This window comes from Electrophorus electricus, chromosome 7, assembly GCF_041902795.1.
Source record: "Electrophorus electricus isolate QZ-2024a chromosome 7, ASM4190279v1, whole genome shotgun sequence".
Taxonomy (NCBI): domain Eukaryota; kingdom Metazoa; phylum Chordata; class Actinopteri; order Gymnotiformes; family Gymnotidae; genus Electrophorus; species Electrophorus electricus.
In genome coordinates, this window is record NC_137503.1 from 11,060,584 (window position 1) to 11,074,171 (window position 13,588).

The following is a 13,588-nucleotide window of genomic DNA, read 5'->3' on the forward strand; positions in this document are numbered from 1 at the left end:
CTGTACTTCAGAGAACAACATGAAGTATATAATATGGGCTGAGATGGCTCAGAATTCCAGCATTTATTCCGCTATTGGTCTCAAACACTTTCAGTGCATCCTAGGATATCAGCCACTGTTTGTACAATGGAATCCAGAACCCTCAGCATCAGCAGCCATTGACGAATGGATGAAATGTAGTGAACAAGTTTGGGAAAGCACCCACCAGCAAATACACCAGGCAATTTCTCATTTCCAGTGCCAAGCTAACCATAGGAGAGCACCTGCACTGAGTTATTCTCTAGGACACCATGTTGTTGTCAACCAGGGCCATGCACCTTAGAAGTAGCACTAAGTTAAAACCTTGCTACCTAGGCCCTTTTTTAGTTGTGAAAAGGATAAATGAAGTTACCTACAGTCTGAAGTTGCCTAGTTCTTATCATATTTCACCATCATTTTTTTTGTCCCTATCAAAGCCATATGTTTCAGGACCATTTTCGGTTCCTGTACTGGAGCGTGCTCCTACACTGCAGGAGTTCAACAGCTCACACAATCAGGGAAATACTGGACTCCAGGAAAAGAGGAAATGAGATGCAATATCTCATTGACTGGGAGGATTACGGACCTGGGGAGAGGTGTTGTGTCCCCAGGAAAGATGTGTTGGGTTCCTCTTTGCTTCTAGATTTTCATAGCTCTCAACCAGAATGGCCTGCTCCTCATCCTAGGGGTCGTCCTCATGGCTGTTCGGCTCTACTCTGTCCCATAGTCCTTTTGAAGTTTAATTATTGATTGATAAAAACAAATGATAGACGTTATAAGACAGGCAACATGATTTTAGCGGACTTGGCTCATGTCTACAGAGCCCCCTAACAAATGAATAACAACTTAAAATAAAGGAAATTAAAGAAAATAAATAAAACAAACACAAAAATTCAGGAAAATGTCTGAAGGTGGAGCACTCCTATCTGACAAAAACATGGCAGGAAAGTTAGACCTAGTCTATGGGAATAGACTTATTTTGGTCAATGAATGATCAGCTATCAGTCTGCCCACATAAGAGGATGCAATAGCTCAGAATGATAGAAATCCATATGAACCATGTGTAATTTGCCACACATAATTCCAAAATCTTTTGTCTGCGTTGTTGCCGACCCTGATTTCCTGCATAAAGGTGTTCAAAGAAGATGAAATGAGCCAATCCAATTTATTGGGACTGCTCTGAACTTCACCGATATCCCCGAGACTTTTGAAAAGTGTCCCAAAGGTGCCTACAGGTGTATAGCCATCTGAACTTTGTATAGCCATGTATAGCTGGCTTCCTGTTTTTCCTGTTTCACCACTGTTTCGGCATACTAGCTCTTATTGCACTCTTGGACTTAAATACATTTTACCTGGAAATCGACAACTTCCATCAGACATCAAAACTACCTTATCATCACATACTACATCCAAAGAACTACCAAAAATGTAAGTAACATTAACATTTTGCTTTTCCTTCCTGGCCGTTCTCCTTCACTGCACTCAGTGCAACATGTTTAGTTATTCTTTGTGCGTTGTTAGTGATAGTTTTATCTGTGAGAAGTGTAGATTAATTGCTAGTCTGACAGAGAAGATTCTAGCACTAGAAGTGCACATCCAAACCTTAGAAAATGTTAGACCTATCGAGGAACTAGTCCTCCAAGCTCTGGATGCCTTAGGGGAAGTTAGCAAGCCCTCAACTCCAGTACTACAGCCCTCGCAGCGGGGAGAAGTTATGAAGTTACTGCAAAATATACAATCTTTGACTCGCCCACGGGAGCACTACACATCCCCGATTCACGTGCCCTTTCCTTGTTTAAATCTTATCTAGCTGGTCGCTACCAGTTTAACATAAACGGAGACTCAGCATACAAGGTTAGCTACAGTGTCCCATAAGGATCTGTTCTAGGGCCTTTGCTTTTTTCTTTATATATGCTACCTCAAGGTGACATTATACGTAAACACTGTGCTAGTTTCCACTGCTATGCTGATGATACTTAGCTATATATCTCAGCCAAACCAGAGGACATATATCAGCTTAGCATTACTGACGAATGCATAAAGGACCTCAGATACTGGATGTTGAGGAACTTTCTCTCACTTAATACTGACAAAACAGAAGTACATCTATTAGGCCCAAACACTGCTAGTTACTCACTCTCTAATTACTCAATGAACCTCCGTGGTCTCCCAATCACATCTTCTCAAACATCTTCTCAAAGATCTTGGAGTTATTATGGATCCCAGTCTCTTGTTCAGAACTCATGTAAATATTTCTAGTACCGTTTTTCTTCACCTTAGGAACATTTCAAAGATTAAGAACATGCTCTCCTCACATAATGCAGAAATGCTAGTTCATGCATTTATTACTTCAAGATTGGACTACTGTAATGCCTTACTATCTGGCTGTAATACTAAGTGCCTAAACAAGCTCCACCTAGTTCAAAATGCAGCAGCCAGAGTTCTTACTAGAACTAGAAAATCTGATCACATAACTCCTATCTTAGCTACTTTACATCGGCTCCCAGTAAAGTTTCGTATTGATTATAAAATACTTCTAATAACTTACAAAGCACTGAATGGTCTTGCCCCATAGTACCTTAGAGAACTCTTAGTGCATTACGATCCACCATGTCTTCGTAGATCAAAAGGTGCAGGCTCTTTAATAGTACCAAGAATAAGAAAATCTACTGTAGGGGGCAAAGCCTTTTTCTATAAAGCTCCCACACTGTGGAATAACCTTCATGTAAATGTTCAAGATACAGACACAGTCTCAATAATTAAGGCTAGGTTGAAAACCTGCACAGTCAGGAATTATATTAACTACTTCCCATCTTAGGTAAACGTGTAGCTCTAGGGGTCCATGGGCATTAAGAGTTATGGTAAACTGGGATGTTTTGATGCTGTCACTTCACCTCTCTTTTGTCACTCAAGTTTGTTGAATGAGAGCGGCGGAGTGCTGATGTTCCAGGGTGTCCTCATGCCTGTGTTTCCTTCTGGCTCTTTCCTTTCAGCTGTGCTGCAATAGCTAGATCTGCAAGAGTCCATGATTGCACATTATAGTTCCATAATTTACACACCCTCATACCTGGACATGCCTAATAATCTAGTCTCTCTTTCTGCCAAGGTACACCTACCTCTGATGTCATGATGTTACTGAACCTCAACCTGTCTTAGCTGCTATCGATCCTCCTACCACCCTAGCCAACTACTATCCGTTGCGCTTAATGGTTTTCTTGCGGGATGGGTCTTGGACACATGTACACCTTTGGGACAAGACTAGGACCTCAAAAAGTTGGAATAGACATTAATTGATTATTTTTTCATTTTTAAATAGATTTTTCTCTTAAAATTGTTATTATTGTGCTGACTGTTGTTGGCAAGAGGCGGATGCCCCCCCCCCCCCTCCCCCTTTAAATCTTGGTTCCTCTTGGTTTCTTCCTCATGCTGTAGGGAGTTTTCCTTGCCACAGTTGCCCTTGGCTTGCTCACTGGGGGCTTGGACTTGGACATTTGTAAAGCTGTTTTGTGAAAACATAATTTGATTTTATTTGAATTCAACTCTGGATTTCCAGTTGACTAAATTAAAATTAATTACTGCTGGCCAAACAACTAATCCCAATTTTGTCAATGATGAAAAGAAGATGACTATAAAATGATGGCATAGTGAAGAACACAGCAAATGAGTTTAGAAAAACTAATGAACTGGATAGACAACAGGCTTAGTAAATAAGATGCAATTCTATGTACTTGATTCTTCTTGCAAGAGGTTCTAGACTTGTAGTTACAACTTGGTTTTTTTTTGGGGGGGGGGGGTGTACGAGAAGGGAGGACTCGGCTGGTCTGTTCATGCATTTCAATCATTTCTATGATTCAGTCTTCAGATTTGATTGTCAGGCATTTTCCTTGAGTTATCTTATAAGAAACACAAAATAATACTATATAGTAAATTAAAAGGAGAAGAATTTAATAAAACAACTGGAACACAAAAGCATATTGAGATATAGACATACAATTTCCTACTAAATTGATATTTTGGATTAGGTGAGATTAAGTGAGCGTTTTTAGGACATAGTAAATGGGAACATTTTCTTCGCACCAAATTCATCTGAGCACTGACTTTATGTGTTTCTTAATGAAAGAAAACAATATAAAACACAACGATATATGAAGGAATCAGTTACATTCTTGCTTAAGAAACACACTATTTAAAGATAGGAAATGTGATTATTTCATGAATATTATAGTTGTTCTAATGTTGCCAGCAATGTTCATGGCTCAAATAGTCTTCCTCAGCCTATTATACATGAACTGAGGAGGTAATCACTTATTAATAACAATCATGGCAGTTAATATGCAGATACTACAAGGATAGGGTTAAGACATAGATATTATTATGGCTTCATGGGTAAAAAGGTAACATACCTTTATATAGAGAGAGTCCCGTAACAGTTCAACAGTAAGGAGACCCATGATTAAGCACAACTCTGGACATGTCACAATCCCCTATGGTGGGGCGATGCATGGTTAATTGATCCAGGTTGAGGGACCTGTTACAGTAACTGAGGGAAGCTGTGGATTCATATTTCACACAGTCAAGTATTTGGTTCTGATTCCTTTTGACATAAACTAAAAATGAAAAAAAATTATTTGAGTTTGGTATTGTTGTGATGCTCAGGAGGTGACAATTAATTCCAGAAAAATTAGAATCCAGTAGTCCTTTAGGTATATGGACTTTTAATAAGTCTTACAGATCTAGGTATTCTAGAATTTGAATTTATCCTTAAGCTCCTGTCAGGGTGTTTTATGGTCTTTGAGTTCACCAAGCTAGGTCTGCATGACCATAAAGTTGAGCCATGTGTCCTAGCAGAAGTCATAAACCTTTCTTACCGAGAGGCTTTGAAGACCTGATAAATGGGATGAAATGCAAATCTGGTGGAGCTCAGAAGGGTTCTGGGCTTGATAAGTGTGGTCCTCTAGGATGGGTGTTGAGGGTTATTTTATAAATGAGAATGCAGTCAAAAGGGAGAGGAAGCTGCGTTCTCCACTACAGTATTGATAGCCCTGATCTTGTTCTTCTCATTCAACTGACTTCTCAGGACTTGCCTCACTCTTTGTAGGTATTTGGCTGTAGCTGCTTTCCTTGTGGCCTCCATGATTCCCATTTGCCTGTGGATTCCAAGGTACTTGTAGCTGCCTCCAACATGTTATGTTTCCTTCTGGTAGTATGATCCCCTCTGGTCTAGCTAGCATTCCTTTCCTTGTAACCATCCTACCCTTATGCAGTCAAAATGACATTCAGATGTCATTGCTGTGTATCCTGGTGAGATGGTTTAGTGAGTCGATATCTCATTCATTCTGGCATACAACTTGACGTCATCCATGTAGAGGAGGTGACTTTTGGTATTTCCATTCTGTAGCCGGTATTCTATAACCAATGGGTTCCATCAATTAGTAGGTTCATTTGAGCTGCCAGGTGTTCATGGAGTGCAGTTAACTTCTTCAGCCAGTAGCTGTGGGCCACATCAGAGGCAGGAGCTGTCCAGCTCTTCATACCCTTTTTTGGACATCTGTCATATGCTCTGAGGTTCAAAAACCACTGTGTTGTGCGATGCCTCCTCCAATATGCTTTTTATGGTTGCTGGTAAGACCCATCACACTGCAAGTTACCAGTCACAAAGCAAATAAAAAAAACGTGCTGTAACTACACAAAACATATTCATCAAAATGACAACACGTGCTACATTTCAGAAACGCAATACATATTCATGAATGCTATACAAATTCAGAAGACACTTTATTCAAAATGACAACATGTGCCCTACATTTTAGAAATCTGGTGCAAATTCAGAAAACACATAGAACTTCAGAAATGCTGCAAATCCAGTGTGGTGGCTGGGTTCACAGAAAGGGGTATAGACTACCGTACAGCTAGCAAAACAAATTTATATTTATGATTACCATGGTTTGTCATTGGTATATGGTACAGAATGATCAATTGGCCTATTTGTGCTTCTCATTTTTGCCTTTGTTGCTACTGTTGTAAAGGTTGTAAAGAACACAGCCTTAAAGAATGTTGATAAAACAAAACCCCATTCAACACCAATATAAACCTAAGCTTGCCAGTAAATAACTAGCTAGCTACATTCAGAGTGTGTTACTATTTTACAATCCAGTTCAACCTAATGAGATACTGTCTAATACAACTCAGTTTCTGTCTATATACCTACATTTAGAGTGTTATTGATTTCAAATCATGTTTTGTATGCATGTTAAAACATCACACTTAAGATAGTAAGAATAATACAACTGACCAGCTGGTCATTTTTGCAGACCAGCTAACCAAACTGGTCACTGTATCAGACCAGGTGACTATCAAACTTGAATGAAAACTTAGCCTATGCTGTAAATTACTAACACATGAATGTAACTAGCTAACTACATATTAAGACAGAAACTTAGTCATGTTAAATGAGATTTTTATTAGCATACTTTAAGGCTGCATTCTGTACAACCTAGAAACAGTAAATACTCAAGGATGCACAACATGAATAGGTCAGTTCATTCTGTATGAGCCTAACCAATGATAAATCCATGGTAATCGCTAATATAATTATTTTTCATCAGCTTGTCTTACTGGAATCCATCCCCTATACATGTCTTCTGGAAACACTTCCGTTTCTGAAGTTGCAAGCATTTTTTTAAATTTGCTTTTCATTTTGAATTTTGAATTTAATTTTGAATTTGTTTTCATTTTGATGAATATGCTTTGTGTAATTGCAGATCTTTTTTTCATTTGCAGAGTGATGGGTCTTCGTGGCCACCGTATCTTTTCCAGTATTGTGCAGTCTCCAGCTTTGGTGGGTCTGTCCTTATGCTGTTACCCTGCCATCGAGAATATACTGTGGGAGATGTTCATATTATCTTAGCTTATACCTCCCTTGTGTCCCTCTTCAGGTGAGCAGCCCAAGGTAGTTCATCTTTGCTTGGCAGTCTCCAAGGCCTCAGGTATGAACAGGTTGTTGCAATTCTCAGGTACCTTCATCACACCTTTCTGCAGTTCTGATAGCTGGTTTACTTTTCTCTGTGTTGCCCACATATTGGCTTCTTTCTCTACAGAGGATACTGCTTCTTGATGCTGTTCATCTTGTAGCATCTCAAGTATCACTGGTATAAACTGATTGGTCTCAGTGATGGCCACAGTAGTGATGGTCCATAATGCTGGTCCATAGTGGTGCATTCACACCTTCCAGCAGCTCTTCAGGTATTTCACTTGGTCTTGGTAGTATGCTACGAGTGGCACCCAGCTTAACCATGATCTTCATTCTCAGGTCAGCAGCTCTGGTGTTGAGCTTGGCTCAGGTGTTCATTGGACTAGAATAGGTTGTAGATGAATCTGTCAGGAAGATGCAGCATTCTACAGTACACCCGTGGCCCATGCCACATACTAATCCAAGTGTTGAGGCTGGGAGAAGCAATATTGACTACTCTGAGCTTAAGGTTTTACTACAGTTGATAAATAAGACATTCTGAGCTTCATATTTCACTCCCGTGTTTCATCGCAATACTGTTATTGCATCTCCAAGGGAGGAGGCAAAAAGAAAGAAAGACAGAAAGAAAAGGGAGATTTAAAAAAAGATGCTATATATGTCTGGAGAGTACATGGCTGTTGTGGACACGCACTCTGTAATAATCTTTGAGTATGTGCTCGTGAGAGATGAAACAGCACAATTATATCAAAATCTATGCCTCTTACAAGTCTTACAGAAGCCCATGAAAAGCTTGTTTCTATCAGTGAAGCAGCCATCATTGTCTCTTAGTTCAGGGTAATTGCAATAGGGGTACAAAAGTTTGTGTGGAAGTGAGGAGAAAATAGAATAACATGCTCTGTATGTGGCTTCCACAAGCACTATTTATTTCTCCTCTTGTCATCAATGTGAATAATTGATGGTGCAAAGGAAAAACAATAATATGAAAATTGTGTCAAGGCTATAAAATATTTGTGGATTTGTCTGAGTTGGAGAGAGGAATGTCAGAAGTGTGAAAGGAGTTGTGAAAGTCCCTCAATAAAAAAAATAAAATTAAATAAAAAAACAGCAGAATTATAATAACAGCTCACAGCTTAGCAAGGTATATGAATAGTTCAATGAGATAGAGATCAATAGCTTCCATACTGTATCATGATGGCCTAATGCAGGTTGTGTTTTTTGTTCAGGGCTTTTGGTGATTTGCAGATTTACCTTGGAATTATTCTGTGCTGATGATATTTTCTATCAGATGTGACTTGTCAAAGGGAAAAATTTGGCTATACTAATGACTCTGCATTTATTTAGATGAACTGGTGATGAAACCACTTCTCACTGAGTTGTGCTCAAGGATTCAGAAACACACATTTGCAAGACAATGACATTCTCTTCAGTGCACGTGATGCTACAAAATCTGCATCCAGAATGCTGCTGTCTGATCTCCAGTCAACCACTCCACATCACAGATGCAGCTCCAGGCTTCATGTTTGTGCCAGCCTAATAACTACTCCTCACTCTCAATGCAGCATGCACAGCATATATAGCATAGGAGGGTGTGTGGCGGGACAGGGGCCGATCTCCAGCCGAGTCCCTCCCAAGCTCGCTTCAAGATGCTGCCGTGGCTCTCCCTTGGGCGTCGGCTCTGCTTCACTGAGTCGTGTGATGGCCGAGGTCCCCACCCCCCCGCCACACACACTCCCACAAGCCTCTGCTGCTTGTCGGGAAACGACAGGCCCGAGATGCAGTTTTATGATGATTTATTTGAGCCACTCACTGCTCTGTAATGGAAATTTATTTGGAGGAACGGTGCTCCGTGGAGGAGGCGAGCTGGGACTGGGTGGGCTGGGCTCGGCAGGCCAGTGCTGGAGAGAGAAGAGGCACAGATGCAGAGCACCATGTGTGCTGCCTGAGCACACAGCAAAGAACATGGCTCAGGAGAAAAAGGCATTTGTGGAATGAACACTATGCTGATTGTTATGCCTGGTAGAGAGCTTGGATCGGTTTATGAATTTAACAGTGCAGGCGCTATTGATTACCCCTAAGGGTGTGTTCAAACTTGGTAGCATTGGTTCGATTATAACGAACCCTGGTGTGATTGCTCTGTTAGTGCCGTTCATTAGAGTAAGTGTAAATGCTTCCTTTCAAACTCTGGCGCACACCAAATAAATGGACCGAGACTGCCTGGGCAGGTGGGTCTCAGTCCATTTCTAAACAAATTATTTTGTGGTGCATTTGAAGTATGAATACAATACGATCCAAAGGTATCTAAACCAAACACAGGATGCGATGTCACAAGATGCGATAGTAAATACACTGCAACACAACTGAGTACATCGGAAACAACAACAACAAAATGTTTTCCATTACAATTCAGTAAGTTCCTGATAAGTGCAGTAAACTTATAGACTGTATGTAACAATGTATCATTTTCTTGTTTGGTCCAGACCAAGGGAACCGAACTATAAGTATGAACACTTATAGTGTATATATAAAGTATATATAAATTATAGATACGATTTTTAATAAGGACATCTCCTACTGATTACCCTTTTCCATGTTTCTATTATGATTAAGAGAGGGTGCAGGAAAGAAACTCTCAGTCCTAAGATTTCATTTGTGATAAAATTGTTCCTTGTCCATTACTAAACTGGTGAGAATATGTGTTTGTGTATGCATTTGTATGCATGTGGCTATGCATGTGGGTGTACATGTGACTGTAGATGAGTGTGTTTCTGGAGGTGTGAAAAACGGTTGTGCCAAGAGTGTTACCACACCATCACACTATCACACTTTTTTATATGAAGACCCCCTTCCCTCTCTTTTTCTCTCTCTGTCCGGACAATCACATGCTTTCACAGACATTCACATAGGCGCACACCATAGAACACCAAATTGCCCATAGTAATTATAAAAGTGAAAACCAACCATTTAGGAAACTATTTAAAACACACAATTTTATTTTATTTTTAAATGCAAGTTGTGGTTTTGTCCATTGATGTTTTCCCAGGGAGATCTTCAGAGTCTGCACCGATGGATCAGCAGCTCTCTCAGGCCCTCTGTTGATGCTCTTTTCCAAAAGAAAGAACTTTTACATTCAGACTGGGAAACACTGCCCCTTTTTCCCTGTTTCATTTTGAAGACCTGTGTCCCATTATTCCTTTTAGGGCAGCTTTTCCTTTGAGAGGACCATAAACCCCATACAGTATATTCTATGGAAAAGCCATTCATCCAGCAGCAAGTCCAATCCCCAACTGAAACCCTGCACTGCTGCGCAGTTTATTTCTCTCTCTGCCTCTTAACTTCTCCTGAGCCAATGAAATGTAAATCATGAAGGCATAAATCATGTGACCATTATCTGGCAGATCAGCAACCCATAGATTAATGTACTTTCTAGTAATCTCCATGACTTGTACATAAGAAACAGAAAGAGAGCTTAGGAAGAAGGTGACAGCATGCTGCATTTATTATCTATAAATCCCCCACTAACATTAATATGGAAATCCTCAATGTAATTTGCAGTGGGACATTGTGCTGCACCTGATTGTAATCTTTACATGACTGGATGAGTTGCTTTGCTTGAAAAATGTTTAGAGCAACAACAAAAAAAACTATACCATTAGATTTGAACAGATGAGTCTTCTCTTGACTGTGAATTAAGTCTTTCATTTATGGGAAAACCAAGGGGGAGAATCTTGATTACAAATGTATCGGCGATTTATTTCAAAGCTATATACACTCAACGGTTTCCTGTTTGTAATCAAATGGTAATTCTGATCCAATTTTTCACGACTGAGATGCTGACTCACAGCACACGCCTGAGAGTTGAACACTGAAGCTCATCAGCTGCTGCATCTGAAATTAGATTGTGTCAATTAAAGACGAGAGTAGATGGGAGCCATGTTCCTATGCTCTGAGTGCTGAAATTATTGATGCAGTGACTCAATGCACAGCCGGGGGGACTGCATGTATCTAGCAGTTCTTCAGTGGCTACGTCCTTGACTGATGGTGTGTAGACTGCCCGTCTGCTTAAGGAATATCACCTCCCATCAGGTTGATGAAAGCACTTGCGGGACCAGATTTCTGGGGTGTTTACATTTCACATGGCACCTTCAGGATGAGTTGGCAGGTCTAGAGGGATTTATTTTCTTTTTTTTGTTGGGGGGTGGGGTGATCCTGATGGAGCATCAAAAGTAGTTCTACAGAAATAAGGGTCACCTTTGTAATCTTTCATATGGGCGAGTCTGGGTTTGAGAGAAATCTAAACTGTGAGCAAGTGGGGATGAGGTGTGATGCTCTGCATGGTGATGGATACTCTCCACATGCAGAGCAGGCTCGGCAAATACGGGCAACTGCTTTTTAGAGGTGGGGAATTAGATCAGGGAGAGTGGGACATTTTAACATGAATTTTAACATGAGCGTAAACATGCTTGAATTGCAAGAGAATGAAAATGTTGAATCCTTAAATGAACACAATTTGCAAATTACATTCATAAAAAATGTTGCAAGGCCAAGATTCCAAAAAAAACCCCAGAAAATCCTGAAACCCATAATTGTTGATTTGAATGTGTCCCTTTCAGCTTCATATTTTCCTTAAATGTCCTTAGCCAGGAAAGCAGGAAAAAACCCTTTACAGAATCCTTTTGTCCTCAGGCTGGCACCTGCCTATCATTTTAATTGACAGCTCTTGTATAAGTACCTCTTCTAAAGTCATCACTTACCAGTTTGTAGCAAAACCTTATAAAATATTTTGACTAAAGTGGCGCAGAAGCTGAGGAGGGCGAGAGACAGAAATCCTTTTGTCGAATAGTGCCTTAATAGGTCTAATCACATGATGAAGTGAATAGACCCCACCTTCATCCAAATTTGCATAGGAGGGTGGCTTGTCAGAAAACATCTCATCAGTTTATCTGGATGCATTTAGTTATTGCTGCCCCAGTGTCTCTATGGTGTCCCCAGCTGGGTGCTGGAACTGGAGACAAATCCTCCGAGTAGGGAGTAGTGAAGACTTTGGCCTTCTGGTGCTTATGGAAAAACAACCCAGGGCCTAAGAGTTTTGTCATGGGCATACAACATGCAGAAGAAGAAAGGAAGCGAGTCTCCGACTGAAGAGTTTAATGAAATGAATGAAAGTGACACCAAACAAAAACATGTACTAACTAGAACAAAATAAACTAAAATAACGACAATGGTTAACAACGGACATGGAAACAAAAAGCGCTTATAAAAGGTACAATGTAATAACATATCAACCTCCAGGTGGTGTGACCAATGAGATAGCATGCACCACCTAAATGAGGCGTGGCAACAAGTCAAAACAAAGACCACATGCTTAACAACATGCTATCATGCAGCACTTCTGAACCTAGAACTTACTCAGCATTTTATGAGGTCTAAAACAATAAAGCATTTATATGAATAATATACCAGTCCTAAAAGAGGTCAGAAAGACAGGTATTGCCTCCTTTGAGAAATGCTACTACTGTGAAGGAAAAAATACTACAAGAAGGTTCCCCTTCAATGCCAACTACAGTTTTATTACTAACAGAAAGAAATGGCACAATAGCCACTATTTTCCAGCAGTGAGAGATACAGGAACCCACCAATCCTCAAGTGTTGTCTGCTTCAGATCAAGGACTCAACCATTTGTCAAATATGACCATGCTGGGGCTAGTTTTGGACTCTATATTTATTCCCTCTTGGCTGAAGGTCTTAACTTGGTCCGATACTAGTGGGAGCTTGGCAATCCTGCAGTGCTTTCTATGGTATAGCCAGTTTATAGGATCGACAGTGCTTTTCCTCTCCAGTGCCTTCAAGAAAGTCAGAGGTTTGCAGTTTTGAATGCATATTTTTCAAAACCAGTCAGTTAAACACTGGCACTAACCATTCAGCACATCGTTGCTATGGTCAGGCCCATTCTCACAGGAGAATTGAATTAAAGAGTGGGTGATGTCACGGACTGCTCCTCCCCCATAAGTCACTTGGTACGGCCCGCCGCGTGCAGAGGGATCCACGTGTACTATGTTTATTTGTGTTGTTTCCGCCCCCCCCCCCCCCCCCAAGGATTGCGCACACGTGCACAGGATTTAATGTTAACGTCTTATGTCTATTTAAACCAGTGTCCGTGTGTGCTCCCATTGTTGGTCTTTGTCGCTACGTGTGTGTTTACCTAGATCTGTGTAGCCGTAATGTTGGTTTGTGTTGTTTTCATTAAATGTGTATACATCTTTTAATGTTAAATATATAGTCGTGTTTATTGTAAATGTTGTATGTGCCACGTCTGTCTCACGTGTTTACTGTTAATAAATGTTCTGCATGAAGGAGGAAGTCTGTGCGTCCTGCCCTACACCCTGCGGCACTTGGGCCAGCAGCAGCATTACAGGTGAGGGTTATTATAGATGCACTAAAATATGTAATCTGTGAAATTAGTGGGAATGTTGGCTATAATAATCAACATAGAGAGAACAAAATAAATTGTGTCCTTTGTGTATAGTTTTTATATTCATTTTTTGTAGTTTTCACAAAACAATAATTTTGTCTACTTAAACTCTAAACATATAAATAAATACT